We start from the raw sequence: 18,370 nt of genomic DNA, 5'->3' as shown, positions 1-18,370 counted from the left end.
CGCACGCCCGCGTCCTCCTTGTGCGCGCAGTCTCCGCGTCCCCACCGCTCCGCAGGGCAGCCCCGCAGGGACGCCTCGCTGCCCCGGCACCCCACCTCGTCCAGCCACACGGGTCCGGAGCCAGGGCCAAAGGCGGCGGCCCCCAGGGCGGCGACGGCCCGACCACAGCCCAGCTGGCGGCACACGACCTCCGCGTCCGCCAGGTCCCAGCCGTCGTCACACACGGTGCCCCAGGAGCCCGCGTGCCAGAGCTCCACGCGCCCGGAGCAGCGGTCCTCGCCCCCGCGCACGCGCAGCGCGCCCTCCTCTGGAACAGGGGCTGCCGTCACTGTCACTGCGGGGGCCGGACCCGGATGGGAAGGAGGACAGGGACAAGGACAGAGGGGTACCTGGGCAGCCGAGCGAGGAGGAGCAGTTGAGGGGCTCCCCAGCAGCCTGTGGCCTGTCCTCTGACAATCCTGCAGGTTAAACAGCAGCTCTGAGCGCATCGGTGCCTGGAGAAGCTTCAGAAGGAAGGCTGTGGATCCCAGTGACCCCCAGGCCCAAGCTCTGATTCGATGGCATCCCCTGCCAGTGACCTGTCAGGACAGATGAACCTCTTCCCGGGCACCCCCAGAGACCTCTAATGCCCACCTGCACAGGTAATCCAGACCTGCTCTCGAAGGTCACAGGAATGCGGGTGCCACGGATGGGAAGGGCATTGCCACAGAGTGGAGTTGCGCAGCCTACGGCACTCGATGTTGTCCACCCAGGCGGTCCCGGTGCCGGCAGAGGGGAAGGGCCTGTTCTCCAGCCAGCCCCACTCCCCACACCCCAGCTGCTTGCAGATGATGGACAAGGAGAGGTCCTTCAGGGCATTGCTGCACACGGCGCCCCAGGTTCCATTGTAGAACACGTCCAGCCACCCAGCACAGCAGCAGGTCCCACCTCGCAGCCTCAGAGCCACCGACTCTGCAAGGCAAGCACAGTCAGGCCAAGGAGTGCCCTGCCTGGACACCAGGGGCAGTCTCAGAAGGAGGGGGCTAGACTCAGGGGGTCCCAGCACTGCGATCAGTTATAGAAACAGTGTGAAGCTTCTTTGGAAAATTTAAAGCAGAGCTACAACACAACCTAGCAATCCCACTGCTGGGTATAGACCCAGAGGAAATGAAATCAGCACAGCAGAGACATCTGCACGCCCAGGTTCACCGCAGCACTACTGACAATAGCCAAGATGTAGAATCAGTGTAAATGTCCAACAACAGATACATGGATACAGAAAACACGGCAGTTACTCAGCCATTTAAAAAAACAACAAATAATAATAATAATAATAAAATCCCATCATTTGCAGCAATACGGATGGAACTGGAGGACACTGTGTTAAGTGAAACAAGCTAGGAACAGAAGTTAAACACCCCATGTTCTCACTCACAAATGGAAGCTTTAAAAAAGTTGATCTCCTAGAAGTAAAAAGCAGAACAGAGGATACTAAAGGTTGGGAAGGGTTGGGGGAGGGAGGGACAGGAGGAGATCTGTAAAGATACAAAATTACAGCTGGGTAAGAGGAATAAATCTAGCGTTCTGTAGCGCCATAGGGTGACCGTAATTAACAGTCTATTATCTGGTTTCAAATCGCTGGACGGAGGATATTGAATGTTCCCAACACGAAGAAATGAAACATGTCTGAGATGATTGTTTGCTAATTACCCTGATCTTACCACTACACATTACACGGATTGAAACACCACTATGTACCCCATACAGATGTACGAAGATTGTCGATTTAAAAAAATAAAACAGAAATGTGGTACATAGATGCTATGGAATACTGTTCAGCTTCAAATAAGAAGGAAATTCTGTGATCCGTGACAACATGGATGAACCTGGAGGACATTATGTTAAATGAAATAAACCAGGAATGAAAAGACAAATTCTGCATGATCCCACTTACATATGGGAGCAAAAAAAAAAAGTCAACTACATAAAAACAATAGAATGCGGTTATCAGGGGCAGCTGGCAGGGGAATGGGGAGAAGTAGGCCAAAGGGTACACAACTGTGCAGGATGAATAAATCTAGAAACCCAACATACAGCAGGAGGAATGTAGTTAATAATATTGGATTGTACACTGGAAATTTGCTAGGAAAGTAGATTTTAGGTGCTCTTACCACGAAACCAAGCGTAACTTTGCGAGATGGTAGAATGTTCATTGGCTTGACTGTAGTAATTATTTAACTGTGTGTGTGTGTGGTGTGTGTACCTCAGCCCCATGTTCAGAGATAGCTTTGGTCCTGACTGATCAGTGCCCAAATATGTTCAATGTTACCCTTGGAGCAGTGTAGAGTCCAACAGACTAATACGGTCACCTAATGGCATGTTAGACAATTCCTTAAAGCTATGCCATGAAGCACTGTAGTAACATTTTAAAAATACCTGTACCAGGATAATTGGAGAACATTGGGTATAAATTGCATCCAAAAGGATCATATCTAATTAAAATAAGCTTAGAAAAAATACTGGAAAGAAATTCATGGTGATAGAATACAAACGTGTCCACAAGTATCCCCTGCCTGGTTCCATACCCTCTCACTGAGTCGGTGCCCCAGTCCTTGAGTCCGGGCTGCCTCAGGACTTGGGCCAAGGAATAGGGTCTGAGACTCTGTGCCTGTTCCTGTTCCTAGGCTGACACTGCTATCATTTTTAGAACCAAGGCTGGATCATGACAGAAACAGAGCCTCCACCACTCCTGCCTTCAGCCGGGGCCCAAAAGCAGGGCTCCACCTAACCATCAAGTGACCGAAGGCACTGAGGGAGCCTGGCTGGGACAGAAAACCACCAGGCTGAGCACAGCCAAAGGCAGTGACCACGGAAGCTGGAGCCACACGCATCCCTGCTGCCTGTGGTGGGGCTGGTTACTCAGCATCAATTTCACGCACGTTACATATTCACGGTGGCTTTATCTCCGGCTGTTGCGATTACAGATGGTTTTTTCTTTCAAATTTTTTGGACTCAGATTTTAACACCATGTAACATACTTTATATTTCTTTCTCTCAAAAATATTAGCAATATAGTATTTTTGTAAAGTCTATCAAGAGATATTCTCTACCTATGTCTAGAAATTACTGTTCTAATTCTTTAAAATGGCTCCTGTCCCTCAGATATGAAAAGTCCCATCTGCTTTCCCAACACAATTGAAGTTTGTACCCTGGACATATGGACAGGACCTTGGGCAAAGCAGCAGCACAGGCAGGAGACACAGGCCATGGGGGCAGCCCAGAGCTGAGCAGGGCTCCGTGGCCTGCTTGTCCACCTGCCCACAAGTGGGACAGCGGGAGCCGTGAGCACCCCTAGCTGAGACCCAGGTGAAAAAGAGGCAGCCCCGGGAATTGGACTGGCCGTGCCCAACATGCTGGCTCCAGCAGACGGTCTGATGGCCAGATGCCTGCAGATGCCAGCTCAGGTGGGGTCCCCAGGATGAAGCTTCACAGACAAACAGATAAAGCAGCCACCGGAGGAAAATGCTGCAAACCAGAGACCAACGACCACATGGAAGATGCAGAGGAAGGGCTAACATCAGCCGCTTTCCACGGAAACCAGCAGAATGTTCTAGAAAATGACCTGCCATTCTCACTGAGATGCCAGAAAAAGATGGACCTTTTATGAGAGCGGAGCATAATGTCATTAGGAGAAAACAAGCTGCTGAGAATAAAGACACAAAAATGAGGTGACAGACGAGGTGAGGAGGGCAAAATAATACGCCAGAGGACCGAAAAGCAGAACCGACAGAAACGCAGATTGTGGTGTGCCACCTGGAGAAATGCCCCAAGAATGCCTGGGGAAGGAGCCACGCCAAAATTAATTTCAGAAACATAGAGAAGACCCAAACTCACGAGACTCCAGCATTGCATACAAAGAACGCAATCACTGAAATAAATGTAATAATCCAAGATACCGCTGAAGAAAACGTTTCTAAAGTACAATATGAACCAAAATCAATGAGAAGAGCCCACACTTGGATGAGCTGCCAGAGTCTCTGCCGGCATCCAGCGTCTCCCCCGGGATTGCCTGGAAAGACTGCAGGTCAGGTGGGGAGCCCATGACCCGCTCACTCACAGGCTTCTCTGGAGAACCCATCCCCCAAAATGACAAAATTCCATCACCCAAGAATGACCACACCTGGACAAGATGAGACCACAAAGACTCTCGGGTATGCGTGAATAATAATAATAATAATAAATCTCATCCACCACCTCAAAAATAGTCTGCAAAATGGCCAGGTACGGTGGCTCACACCTGTAATCCCAACACTTTGGGAGGCTGAAGCAGGTGGATTGCTGTGGGCGGCAAGCCACCGAGGCACTGAGGCAACAGACCGAGGGCACGAGCTGTGCCAGTGTAATAAAATATATAAAATAACAAGTGTTATACTAGATCCAGATCATAGATATAATTATGTATGAATATCATTAATCATTAGTTGGTAGCAGTTACTCTTTATTCCAATATTATAATAATCCTCGCTCTACAATCATAACCCAGGAAAAACCAGGCCATACAGAGATAGGAGCTGAGGGGACATAGTGAGAAGTGACCAGAAGACAAACGTGAGCCTTCTGTTATGCCCGGGCAGGGCCACCAGAGGGCTCCTTGGTCTAGCGGTAACGCCAGCCTCTGGGAAGACGCCCGTTGCCAAGTGGACTGGGGTCTAGCGGTACGTCGGTGCCAAGGAAAAACACCCACTACTTAGCTGACAAGGAAAGGGAGTCGTGGGGCAGTTGAGAGACATCAGCCAGGCCCACCCACAGTTATCGGGAGGCCTAACGATCGCCCTGTGATGCTGTGCTTCAGCGGTCACGCTCCTGGTCTGCCTTCATGTCCCATCCTGTACACCTGGCTCTGGCTTTTAGATAGCAGTAGTAAAATTAGTGAAAGTATTAAAGTCTTTGATATTTCTGAAAAGAGCATAGAAGAAACAATGACGTACGCTGTCCTCTCTCTCTGCCTCAGCTACCTAAAAGGGAAGGGCCCCCTGTCCGGTGCACATGACCTTGTCAATCCTTGGAGATGGCTCACACTCTTTACCCTGCCCCTTTTGCCTTGTATCCAATAAATAACAGCGCAGCCAGGCATTCGGGGCCACTACTGGTCTCCGCGTCTTGGTGGTAGTGGTCCCCTGGGCCCAGCTGTCCTTTCTTTTATCTCTTTGTCTTGTATCTTTGTTTCTACAATATCTTATCTCTGTACATGGGAAGAAAAACCCACCGACCCTGTGGGGCTGGACCCTACAGATTGCTTGAGTCTAAGAGTTTGAGACCAGCCTGGACAACATGGTGAAACTCCATCTCTACAAAAATAAACATTAGCCAGACATGGTGGCACATGCCTGTAGTCCCAGCTACTTTGGAGGCTGAGGCAGGAGGATCGTTTGAGCCCAGAAAGCAGAGGTTGCACTGAGTCAAAACTGCATAATTGCACTCTAGCCTGAGCAAGACTTTGTAAAAATAAATAAATAGATAAATATAAATATATATATACATATATATATATAAAGTCTGCAAAAAGTTCTCCAGTACCCCAAAATATGGATCAAAATTAAGAATCTGAAGCCAGTGGCAGTGCTCACTTCTGTAGTCCTAGCAGCTTGGGAGGCTGAGGTTGAGGGATCACTGGACTACAGGAGGTCAAGACTGCAGTGACATGTGATTGGACCACTGCACTCCAGCCTGGGCAACACAGTGAGACCATCTCAAAATAAATATATATATACACGTGAATTCCGGATGGAAACTTCAAGCTCACTTGAGCTGGTGATGGTGGAAAATGAGCCCAGACGGGGCTGCTCCAGGAAGCTGACGAGCTCCAGGTGCAGGAAACCAAAGTGCTTTGCCCGGTGCCATTTACTATACTAAGAGGAACCTCACCCAATACATTGTGGAAGTTCTGCATTCAAGGAAGACAACAGCTCCTGAGATTTTAATGTAATTCTGCAAAGCAAGTACGCACGATTCTATGTAATAAAACAGCATGATCATTTGATACCCAACCGCGGCTCACCTGAGCAGAAGACGCCGGCGTCCTCCTTGTGCCTGCAGTCGTGCTGGCCCCAGCCCGCCGACGGGCACTGCCACAGCGCAGACTCGTGGCCCTGGCAGCCCAGCTCGTCCAGCCAGATGCGCCCTGCCCCGGCTCCGAAGTGTGCGGCCCCCAGGGCGCTCAGGGCGCGGCCACAGCCCAGCTGCCTGCAGACCACGTGCGCGTCCTGCAGGTCCCAGGCGTCGTCACACACGGTGCCCCACGCGCCCCCGTGCAGCACCTCCACGCGCCCCGCACAGCGCCCTGGCCCCGCGGCCAGCCGCACCCCGAGGCTCCCTGTGGAGAGACAGAGTCAGGACGCCCAGGACCCCGCGGCGACGGGCCACGGGGGATGCGGTTCTGCCCTCACCAGAGCACACCACGCCGGCGTCCCGCGAGGTTCCCGCGGGCTCCTGCAGGGTCGCGGACACGTTGCACTGAGTCAGGCGGGTCTCGGTGCCCAGACAGCGCGCGCGGCTCAGCGACACCTGGACGGACCCGCGGCTGGGGGCAGGTGCGTCATAGGCTTGTTCGGCCGCTCCGCACCCCAGCTGTCGGCACACCACGTCCGCGCCGCGCAGGTCCCAAGCATCGTCCAGGACGCGGCCCCACACGCCCTCCAGAGAGACCTCCACGCGGCCATCACAGCGGCTCTGTCCTTCCCTCAGCCGCAGGGCGTGGGGCAGACCTGGGGATGGGGACGCACAGGGGACCCAGGGTGTCAGCGGGAGGGGCCCAGAACCACCCCACAGCAGGGCCCCTCCCTCTCCGCCCCCTCTGTCCATGCCTCTCACTTACCCTCCTCCTCCACAGCCCTGGTTGCACCCACCTGAGCAGACTGCAGAGGCTGAGTTTCCTGGGGCACAGGCCGGGACGCCCAGGGTGCTTACTGGGCAATTCCACAAGTAGGGTTCTGTCCCCCCACAGTGAAATGCGTCAGGCCAGATGGCAGCATCCCCGTCCCCAAAATGGCCTCCTCTAGGTGCGGCCACCGCACTGCCACAGTTGAGCTGGTGGCAGAGGACGGTGGCATCTGCTATGTCCCAGTGGGTGGCACAGAGGGGCGCCCAGGACCCCTGCACCTGGAGCTCCACGCGGCCCTCACAGCTGCTGCTGCCATTGACCAGCCTGAACTCTGGGGGAGAGGAGGAGTCAGTGTGGCTCGCACATGGCAGACACTGTCTGCACCTTCCTTCATGTGAGCCTGAGCCTGGTTACACAGTCCAGTACTTGGGGGAACAGACTGAGGGCATGAAAACAGCTTTGGCGAGTGACGTCACCGATATTGCCTGAGAAATCAAAAAGTGAAGGGCATCATCCGTTCACTTAGGCAGTGATTAAGTTGGGAAAACTATGGAAATATACTTTGTCAGTGCTCTGGAATGCATCCAGCACAGGGGAACGCTAATAAAGGTGAAGCTGCCGAATGCTGTCTCCAATAAGCAGGAAGTGAGCACCAAGACAGAGCTCCACACACCCTCTCAGATCCTGCTTCTCATTGCCAGCCAAAGCTCTGGGAAAGGGGACAGCACTCCTGGCCCCACTCCCCAGGCCCCACACGTGCTGCTACACCTGGTTCTTGGTGTGAGCCTAGTTAAACATACCCCACACCCTGCACTTCAGAGGAAATGCCTGAGGGTAAGTAGCAACAACAGTATACGTGGCAGAGTAAGGAACCCCAAAGCTCCATCTCCCTCTAATGTAATGACTAGGTGGTAAAACTCATAACCAACTTTTTTGAAATTCTAGTATCTGGGAACAACTTGAAAACACTTAAGGAAGAAAGAAGTGGCAAATTTGGTTCTGCATAAGGAATGAGTGAAGAATAATGCCTTAGTATTGACGGTGTGCCCCAACAAAGAGCTAACATGCAAAGACTGGAAGAGTCGGGAGTACTTGTTTGTCTGTTTTTTACTATGAGCATTTAAGGAAACATGTCTAATCACTAACCCCACTAACCAACAAAAAAGAGACCCTAGTGGTCACATGCAACAAAGAGTCTTTAAAAAAGGACTTTAGAAAAGTCATTAAACAGGGCACGGTAGTTCATGCCTGTCATCCCAGCCCTTTGGGAGGCCAAGACGGGTGGATCATGAGGTCAGGAGTTCAATACCAGTCTGGCCAAGATGGTGAAACCCTGTCTCTACTAAAAATACAAAAATTAGCCAGGCACAAAATTATTACTAATTACTAATATAAAAATTAGTGGTGGGTGCCTGTAATTCCAGCTACTCGGGAGGCAGAGGCAGGAGAACTGCTTGAACACAGCGGGCAGAGGTTGCAGAGAGCCAAGATCATGCTACTACACTTCAGCCTAGATGAAACAGCAAGACTCCATCTCAAAGAAAAAAAAAAAATCAGCAACAACCAACCCTGGTGATAGAGAAAAATGCGATTTCTAGAGTTGCCACAGTATAATAATTCAAAATGTCCAGTTTCCAATAAAAAAGATGAGACATGCAAAATAACCATAAATTATGACACATTTATAGGGGGAAAAGGGAAATACAAATTGTCCTTGAGGATGCTAAGTCATTAGACTTACTAGACAAATACTTTAAATACACTGCCTTAAATATGCTCAAAAAGCTATAGGAAGCCAGGATAATGATATCTTACCAAATAAGGAATATTGATAAAAATATATAAATTATAAAAAGGAATTGAGTAGATTTTTCTGTAGCTTAAAAAGTTCAATAACAAATGAAAAATTCACTAAAAGGTTCAACAGCAGCTCCCTTGAGCAAGCAAAGATAGAATCTATGAACTTGAATATAAGTCAATTCAGATTATCTAGTCTGAGGAGCAGAAAGAAAAAAGAATAAAGAAAAATCAATAGATCCCAAAAGACCTGTGGGACACCATTAAGGATACTAAGAGATGCATAATCAGAGTCACAGAAAGAGAGAACACTGGCTCTTCCACAGAATAACAAAAAAAAAAAAATTTTTTTTAAGAGAGAGAGGAGAAAGTGAAAGAAAAAATATTTGAAGAAATAATGGTAAAAATTCCAAGTTTGATGAAAGATATAAGTCTGCAACCAAGAAGCTCAATGAACTTCAAGCAGGTTATACTTAAAAATACCTGCACTGAGACACATTAAAATCAAACTCTCAAAAGACAAATATAAAGAGAAGAATCTTGAAAGTAGCAAGAGAAAAGCGACTTGTCATGTACAAGGGATCCTCAATAAGACCAACAGTTGATTTCTCAGCAGAAACCATGGAAGCCAGAAAGCAGTGGAGTAGTATATTTAAAGTGCTGAAAAGAAAACCCTGGTCACTCCAAAATTCTGTATCTAGCAAAACTATCCTTAAAAATGAAGGAGAACTTTAAACAGAAGCTGAGGAAATTCATTGCTAGTAGACTTGTCCTACAAAGAATGCTAAAGGGTTTAATTCAGGCTGAAATAAAGGCACTAAACAGTAAATCAAAGCCTGATGATTAATCTAATAACACTGATCAGGATAATTACATAGGAAAATATAAAGGCCAACAGTATTGTATTCAGGGTTTGTTATACCTTTGTTTGCTCATACATGCTTTAAAAAATAGGTATGAAACAAAATTATACATTTATGTTAATGGACAAACAATGTGTAAAGATGAATTAGTGACAATAACAATATAAGAGCAGAGATTTTGTATACAATTGAAACTAAGTTGGTTTTAGTGCAAACCAGAGGTTTGTAAATTTAAAATATTTCTTATCTCCAGGGGAACCACTAGAGAGAAAACTAAGAAATACACCAAAAAATAAAAAAACAGAATGGGAAGGGAATGAAAATGGTACACTATAAATGTCAATTAAATGCAAAAGAAGGCAGTAATGGAGGAATTGAGGAACAAAAAAATAAGACATGTATGAAACAAATAGAAAAACAGCAGAAGTGAATACTCCTTATTGGTAATTACTTTAAATGTAAAGGGATTAAACCATCTAAATAAAAGGCAGGAAGGGACAAAATGGATTGTTTTTAAAAAATTGTTTTAAAATGTGCTCTCTTTATAAAGTCACTTCAGATCAAAAGACCATTAGGTTAAAAGTGAAAGCTTAGAAAATATATACATGCACATAGTCACCAAAAGAGAGGTGAAGTGGCTATACAAATATCAGACAAAATAGACCTAGTCACAGTTTGAATGTTCATGTTCCTCCAAAATTCATGCTGAGACAGAATCCAAAAAGCAACAGTATTAAGAGGTGAAGCCTTTTGGAGGTGGTTAAACCATGAGGGCTCCATCCTCATGAAGGACATTAGCCCTTATGAAAGGCTCAAGGGAGCAATTTCCTCCCTTTTCCTCTTTTGCTCCTCTATTACATGAGGACACAAAGAAGGCCCCATCTATGAGGAACAGGTCCCTCCAGACACTGAATCTGCTGGTTCCCTGACCCTGGATTTCTCAGCCTCCAGAACTCTGAGACATACATTTCTGTCATTTACAAATTACCCAGTCTACAGTGTTTTCTATAGCAGCCTAGATGGACTAAGACAGACTTTAAGTTAAAAATTGTGAGGAGAGATAAGAAGAGGATTATATATTTATTAAAGGGTCAGTCCATCAAAAGAATATACAACAAATATAAGCATATGTGCAGCTAATAACAGAGCCAAAAGTAATAAAGAAAAAAATTGACCAAATTAAAGGCAGAAATAGATGACTATAAATAATAACTAGAACCAAAAATATCTCACTTTTAATAATGGATAGACCATCTATGAATACAGCTAATAAGGAAAGAAATCACTGGAAGAACACTATAAACCAGTTAAACCTCACAGACATATGTGAAACACTGTGCTCAAATCAGCAAAATACACATTTTTCTCTCATGTCCATGAAATGTTCATCAGGGTAGACACTATGTTGAGGCATAAATCAAGTCCAAATAAATTTTAAAGAACTGAAATCATAAAAAGCATCTTCTCTGACCATAAAGGAATGCAGTTAGGAATAAATTTAAAAGGGGAAACTGGGAAATTAACAAATAGAACACACTCATAAGCAACCAATAAGTCAAGGAAGAAATCACAAGGAAAATTAGAAAATACTTTTGGATGAATGAAAGTGAAAACACAACATAACAAAATGTATGGATTGAAATGAAAGCAATGCTTAGAGAAAATTTTATAGTAACAAACATCTATATTAGGAGCAAATAAATATCTCAAATCAATAATGGCATTTACACCTTAAAAACTAGAAAAGGAAGAATAAACTAAACCTGAAGCTAGCAGAAGGAAGGAGATACTAAATGAAATATAGAATGAAAAACAATAGAGAGAATAACAAAAATAAAAGCTAAGTCTGTGAAGAGATCAACAAAAGTGACAATATTTAGCTAGACTGACCAATAGAAAAAGAGAACACCCAGCTGGGCGTTGTGGTTCACGCCTGGAATCCCAGCACTGTGGGAGGTCAAGGCAGGTGGATCACGAGGTCAGGAGATTGAGACCAACCTGGCTAACATGGTGAAACTGAGTCTCTACTACAAATACAAAAAAAAAAAAAATTAGCCAGGCGTGGTGGCGGGCGCCTATACTCCCAATGACTCGGGAGGCTTAGGCAGCAGAATGGTGTGAACCTGGGAGGCAGAGCTTGCAGTGAGCTGAGATCGCGCCACTGCACTCCAGCCTGGGTGACAGAGTGAGACTCCACCTCAAAAAAAAAAAAAAAAGAGAGAGCACACTCAAATTACCAAAATCAGAAATGAATGTGGGGGGTACTTGGTATGGAATCTACAGAAATAAAAGAGAAGTGTAAAATAACACCTTGACTAATTTCATAGTATTCACCCCCCAGTTAGATAATTTAGATGAAATGAACAGATTTCTAGAAATACACAAATTATCAAAACTGACCCAATAATGAACAGAAAACCTGAACAGAGCTATAAAAGTAAAGGAAATAAATCAGTAAACAAAAACCACTGAATAAAGAAAAGCCAAGCACCAGGTATCTTCACTTCACTAGTAGAATGAAGGAAAAAATAAATAAATAAAATAAAACATGATCATTTCAATTGATGCAGAACAAGCATTTGACAAAATACAACAGACTGTCATGATAAAACATTCAACAAACCAGAACAGAAGGGAACTTCCTCAATGTACTGAAGAACATTTATTAAAAACCCACAATTAGCATCATACTCAATGAAGAAAAACTGAAAGCTTATCTCTTGAGATAAGAAACAAGACAAATATACATTTTTTCACCATTTCTACTCAACATTCTACTGCAAGTTCTAGCCAGAGAAATTAGGCAAGAAAAAAGAAATAAAAAGCATCTGTATTGGAAAGGAAGAGGAAAAACTATCTGTATTCACAGGTACATGATCTTACATATAGAAAATCCTACAGAATCCACCAAAAAACTATTTAAAGCCATAAGAAATTTCAGGAAAAAAGAGGGCATAAAAAATAGTTGCATTTCTATATTCTAACTATGAATAATAATAAAAGAAGACCCCAAGAATACTCAAAGCAATCCTGAGCAAAGACCAAAGCTGAAGGCATCACATTACTGGATTCCAAAGTATACTACAAAACTATAGTAACCAAAACAACATGGTACTTGGTATGAAAATAGACACATAGGCCAGTGAAACAAAGAGAGAAGATAAATAAATCCATGCACTTACAGTCACCTGATTTTTAATGAAGGTGCCAAGAATACACATTGGGAAAAGGATAGTCTCATCAACAAATGGTGCTGAGAACACTGGATATCCACATGCAGAATGAAACTAGACCCCTACCTCTAACTATACACAAAAATCAACTCAAGCTTTATTAGACTTAAATGAAAGACCCACAACGATAGAGACAACTAGAAGAGAACAGGGAAAGTGCTCAGGACATTGGTCTAGCAAGGATTTTTCAGATAATACCTGAAAAGCACAGGCAACAAAAGCAAAAATAGACAAATGGGTTTACAGAAAACTAACAACCTTCCACACAGCAAAGGAAACAATCGACAACATGAGAGAAAATCAGTAAGTTGAAGAGATATCTGTACCCCCATGTTTATGGCAACACTAATCACAACAGCCAAACTATGGACTTAACCCATGTTCATCAATGGGTAAATAGAGAAAATGTGGTCTATATATTACACAAAATGAAATCTTTTTCAGTCTTAAAAACAGAATGGAATCCTGTCATTTGCAGCAACGTGGATGGCCTGGCAGACATTATGTTAGGTGAAATAAGTCAGAGAAAGACAAACACCAGAGGATCCCACTTGCACATGGAATCTTGAAAAGTTGATCTCATAGAAGTAGACAGTAGAATGGGGGCTACCAGAGTTAGGGAGTGTAGTGAGGAGGAGGTATGGTGGTGACTGGTCAACTGGTGAAACGGTAGAGACAGGAGAGAGAAGCTTCGGTGTTCTACAGCACAGGCGGGCGGATACAATTAACTGTATTGTACTGTATATTTCAAAATAGCTAAAAGAGAGAATTTTGAATGTCCTCACCACAAAGACACAATCATGTTGAGGTGATGGATATGCTGAATTCCCTGATTTGATTATTACACAATATATACATGCACTGGAACCCTGCACTATACTCCATAAATGTGTACAATTAATATGTGTTCAAAATGTGCCAGTTTAAAAAAGAATGAAATAATAATAATAATGTTTGCCAAGGAGGCCCAAGACAGACTTATACACTGAAAAATGCAAAACATTTTTGAAAACAATCAGTGAAAACCTAAACAAATGCAAAGACATCCTGTGTTCATAGATTGAAAGATTTAATATTGTTAAGATGGCAATACTCCCAAACCAATCCACAGATTCTGTGAAATCCCTATCAAAATCCCAACAACCATTTTTTGTTCAGAGATAGAACTGATCCTAAAATTCAGATGCAATTTCAAGGGACCTTAAATAACCAAAACAATACTGCAGAAGAAAAACTTACAGGACTCATTTCCCTATTTCAAAACTACCACAGAGCTACGGTAATCAACACAGTATGTCACTGGCATGAAAATACACATATAAGTCAACAGAACAGATTGAATGTCCCAAAATAAGTGTATCCATGTGGGGCAAAGGATTTTCACATGGTGTGAAGAAAATTCAATAGGAAAGATCACCTAATCATTACAAAAGTAAATATGTACTGAGACATCACACTGTACAATTATTATGTGTCATTTTAGAACAATAAATACATACGTTCAAAACATAAGGAAAGAATAGTGTCTTCAACAAATGGACAACTGGGCGCCGCACGCAAAGGAATGAATGGAACCCTTTCCTTACACCATATTCAAAATGTAAGTCAAAGTCAATCAAAGGTCAAATAACAGCTGAAACTACACAACTGAGAAAAAAACCACAGGAGTCGTCTTCATGACCTTGGATTAGAGACTGGATTCTTAGATATGACACTAAAAGTTCAAGAAACAAAAGGGGAATGAATAGGTAAACAGGACTTCCTCAAAACTAGAAGCTTGTGCCTGAAGGGGCATCATCGGGAGTGAAAAACACCCCACAGAACGGGGGGAATATTTGCCAACGATACATTGACAGGGATGTAGGGTCCGCATGGAGAAGGGTCCTGAATAAACCTTCCTGCAAAGACGATCAACTCCAGGTCAACAAACACCTGCGAGAGGGAGGAAGGGAGGGACGGAGGCAGGCAGCTCGGGGTCCCAGCAGCCCCAGGCCCAGGGCGCGAGCGCAGGGTTCGGTGTCCAGGGAGCGGCGGTGCCCGCGCCCCACAGCCCCAGCCTCCCTGCCCGGACCCAGCCCCGGAGCCGCGCGGGTGACTTACTTTCTCCCGTGCACCTGAGCCCCGCGTCACGGCCGGGCCCACACTGGCTCCCGCGCGCCCGCGGGCAGTGGAACAGCAGCGACTCGTTGCCCGCACAGCGGAAGGCCTCCGTCCACGCCGGCCCCGAGCCCCGGCCGAAGCGGGCGCCCTCGGGCGTGGACGCCGCCGCCCCGCACTGCAGCTCCCGGCACACCACGTGGGCCGTGGCCAGGTCCAGGTCCGCGTGGCAGACGGTGCCCCAGGTCAGGCCCCGCCTCACCTCCAGGCGCCCGGCGCAGGGGTGCTCGCCGCCCACCAGCCGGGCCTCGGTGTGTCCTGGGGGCAGACGCTGGACTGGAGCACAGGACAGGACCGGCTCGGTGTAGGCCTCTGGGATGAAGCGACCTGACCGCTGCCCTCGGGCCCCACGGAAAGGACCGATGCAGGAGGACCCAGGACCACCCGGGCTGGCCCGGCCCCTGGGGCTCTGAAGCGGCAGGAGAGGTCCTGGGGTGTGCAGGCCGAGGCCTCTGCCACCCTCCAATCTCCCTGGGGTCCTGGCTCCCGCAGCATTCGGACAGCAACAACAGTCCCCACCCCCAAACAAGGATCTCTATCCCCCCCACATCTGTGTCATAGAGCCCACTCCCAGGCTTGGGCCTGGACCCTGGCAGGCCACTTTAACCACCTGGTCAGTTTTAAGCCCAGTGCCCAGCCACACCCTGGCCAGAGCCCTGAGGGAGGAGCCGCCATCAGTGTCAGCCATCTCGCCGGGTGACCCCTGGGCCACCAGCCCCTCTCCCTCCCCAGGACAGGGGTACAGGAGGGCAGCAGCATAGGGGCCTTGCTGGGCAGGTGCTGAAGCCCCGGAGACAAGAACCCCACACCCTGTAGGCCAGGGCCATCCCCTCAGTCCCCGCACACTGCTCTGAGTGGACACCTCCCGTCTCAGATTCTCAGGAAAGGGCGTCCCTACCTGCACACACCACCTCAGAGTCTGTTGGGAGGTCACAGTGGTCTAGGAAGTTCAGGTTGAACCTGCAGTTGAAGATGCTGGACTCTGTTCCCTGGCAGGAAATGACTTTCGAGCCCAGCCAGCCTGGGTGCCCTGTGAGGTGGGGCCTGGATGCCTGGAGCGCTGGGCCGCACCCCAGCCTTCTGCAGAAGACACTGGCCTCCTTCTGGTGCAAGCCACAGCTTATCACAGGGCCTTCTGTTATCCGGATCACCGGGGTCCCCGCACAGGGGCTGCCTCCACCACGCAGCCCCAAGGAGGCCAGCTTTCCTCCTGCACACACAGGTGCCCACTCTGGTTCCACTTCAGTTCTGCTGGGGCGTGGTCCTCCCACCCCTAATGTGTGGACTGAGGCAGTGGCCTTTGATGGAGGATGAGGTGTGTGGGAGTCTGCAGCAGAGGTCTTTCTTTTGGGCCCAGGACCCCAGAGGGGGCAGCCAGAGACTGTACCTGCCCACTTTAGGTCCCCTCTCCCCACCACCCTGTGCCCAAGAGGCCACCTGCGTAGATGGCAGGACAAGCTCCATGCCCTCTGGCTTCTGGGCCTTGCCCACAAGGAGGGCCCATCAAGTGGGGAGGACAGCACATAGGAGATCGGCCCATCTGCTCCTCTCTGAGGGGCCCTGCAGCCCAGTATCCCAGGCCCCTGGTCATACCCCCACAGTGGTCTCCACACAGGGCCAGCTGTCTCTGGTTCTGGAGCTCATGCCTTGGAGTTTGCAGGCCAAGGCCCTCTGGTGCCAGTGGCCTCTCCTTGCCTGTGTCAACGTCCCTCCTCTCTCTCCTCACACACGCCACTTTGGGCCTCTGCTTCCCACCAACAATCCAGCAGGGGGGAAAGGGCAGGGTCCCAGCCAGAGCCTGAGCAGGACAGGGCTGCTGAAATCTGGGGCAGATCCAGGAGCTCAGAGCCTCCTGAGTGGGCCCTGACAAGGGAGAGCACAGGAGCAGAAAGCCGAGATGAGGGCCAGGAGGGAGCACCTCACTCAGCACCAGCCTCTGCACCTGCCTGAGCCCCCAGGCCGGTGCCTCCACTCATGCCAGCCACTCAGGGGAGGAAAAGAGGGACCCTTCACCCCACAAGGTCCTGTGGTCACCACTGGCCCCCAGTGTTTGATGGTTGCCACGAGTCAGTTGAACCCAAAAGGACTGAACTCGGGCTGGAGTCCCGGCCAGGGCTGGCCTCGGTGTGTGATGTCCCTCAATTGTGCTGTGCTGTCTGGGCCTTTGGAGGGGACACACGTGGGGTCATACAGTGCCATGAGGGTCTGAGGGTCACAGCACTGGAGTCACAGGCACCCCAGGAAGAAGGGTCTTGTCTTCTCCCCAGGGGGACTCAGGCAACACCCCTCCTCCCCAAAGTGACACCCCTCCTCCCCAAAGTGAAGGTCGTGGGTGGGGACAGGGCCACAGACTGGCAGAAGTGGCTCCCGGGGCACCCGTCCTACCTGAGCAGTGGACTGCACCGATGCACTCACACTTACAGCCGTTCAGTGACCCCCACTTCCCCAGGGAGCAGTCCCAGAGCGAGGCCTCCACACCCTGGCACTGCACGCCCTGCAGCAAGGACTGCTGAGCCTCCTGGGGCCACACCACATACGTGGGGACATAGAGGGCACGACCGCAGCCCAGCTGCCTGCAAATCACAGATGCCTCCCCCAGGCCCCAGTGGTCCCCACACACCAGGCCCTGCTGCCCTAGGGACTGCACCTGCAGGAGGCCCTCGCAGCGGTTTCCACCCCTCACCAGGGCCAGGGACTCTGCAGCGGGAGCTTCGGGGACAAGAACATAGGAAAGGCGTCATGGCAAAGGTACCCTTGAGTACTTTATGCCCAGAACATCCGAAGTTAGAAATCTAACTTTCACCTTCCAGCCCAGTTTGCACCTTACTCTTGATTTTCCCAAGTTTTCTCGCGCATTATTTGGATGTCACCAATGACATGAACAAACTTAAATATCAACAAAAATGAACAAAATGTTAACAAAAACGGCCTAAGGACCATTTTCTGAGGAAATTGTTTTCTGTGGGCCTTTCACATGCATTTGGAAGGCCCACAGAAAACAAGACTGTGATCACTCTGCCCACTCACGAGCCCCGCAGCGGACACCCCAGCCCTCTGTGGTCGCCAGCTGAGACTCCCAGGATTCACAGCAAGGAGCAGACGGGACCACTGTGGTGTCGTGGCCCCCTCCCCCATGGAATGTCCTGCACACCGGGGCTCTGACCCCCAGCGCCCTGCAGGCAGCGGCACACACTCACCGGGAGGGCGGGTCCAGCAGGCCAGGAGCAGGGGCCACAGTGCCAGAGGGAACAAGGCCATGCCTGGCCACTCTGCTGCTGCCGTGCCCCAGGCTGATGCTCTCGTGGCAGGGATGTGTGTTCTGCCCCCGGATGGAAGGTGGACGCCGACTCAGTGTGACACCTTTCTGAGAAGGAACCCGTGCACGCCCTCGCCTCCTCCCCCCATATCAGAGCTGTCATCTGTCACCCGTGCCTCAGCCCAGACGGTGCCAGCAGCGTGTG

The 18,370-nt window shown here is 48.6% G+C and overlaps 1 pseudogene; it reads right to left on the bottom strand.

Moving 5' to 3' along the window:
* Nucleotides 1–7: 7 nt before the first annotated feature.
* Nucleotides 8–18,167, bottom strand: LOC113223101 (annotated as a pseudogene).
* Between the last annotated feature and the right edge of the window lie 203 nt (nt 18,168–18,370).

Source organism: Piliocolobus tephrosceles, unplaced genomic scaffold, assembly GCF_002776525.5.
Source record: "Piliocolobus tephrosceles isolate RC106 unplaced genomic scaffold, ASM277652v3 unscaffolded_38697, whole genome shotgun sequence".
NCBI lineage: Eukaryota > Metazoa > Chordata > Mammalia > Primates > Cercopithecidae > Piliocolobus > Piliocolobus tephrosceles.
Note: the sequence above shows the minus strand (reverse complement) of the source record. Positions and strands in the feature narration are given on the sequence as shown.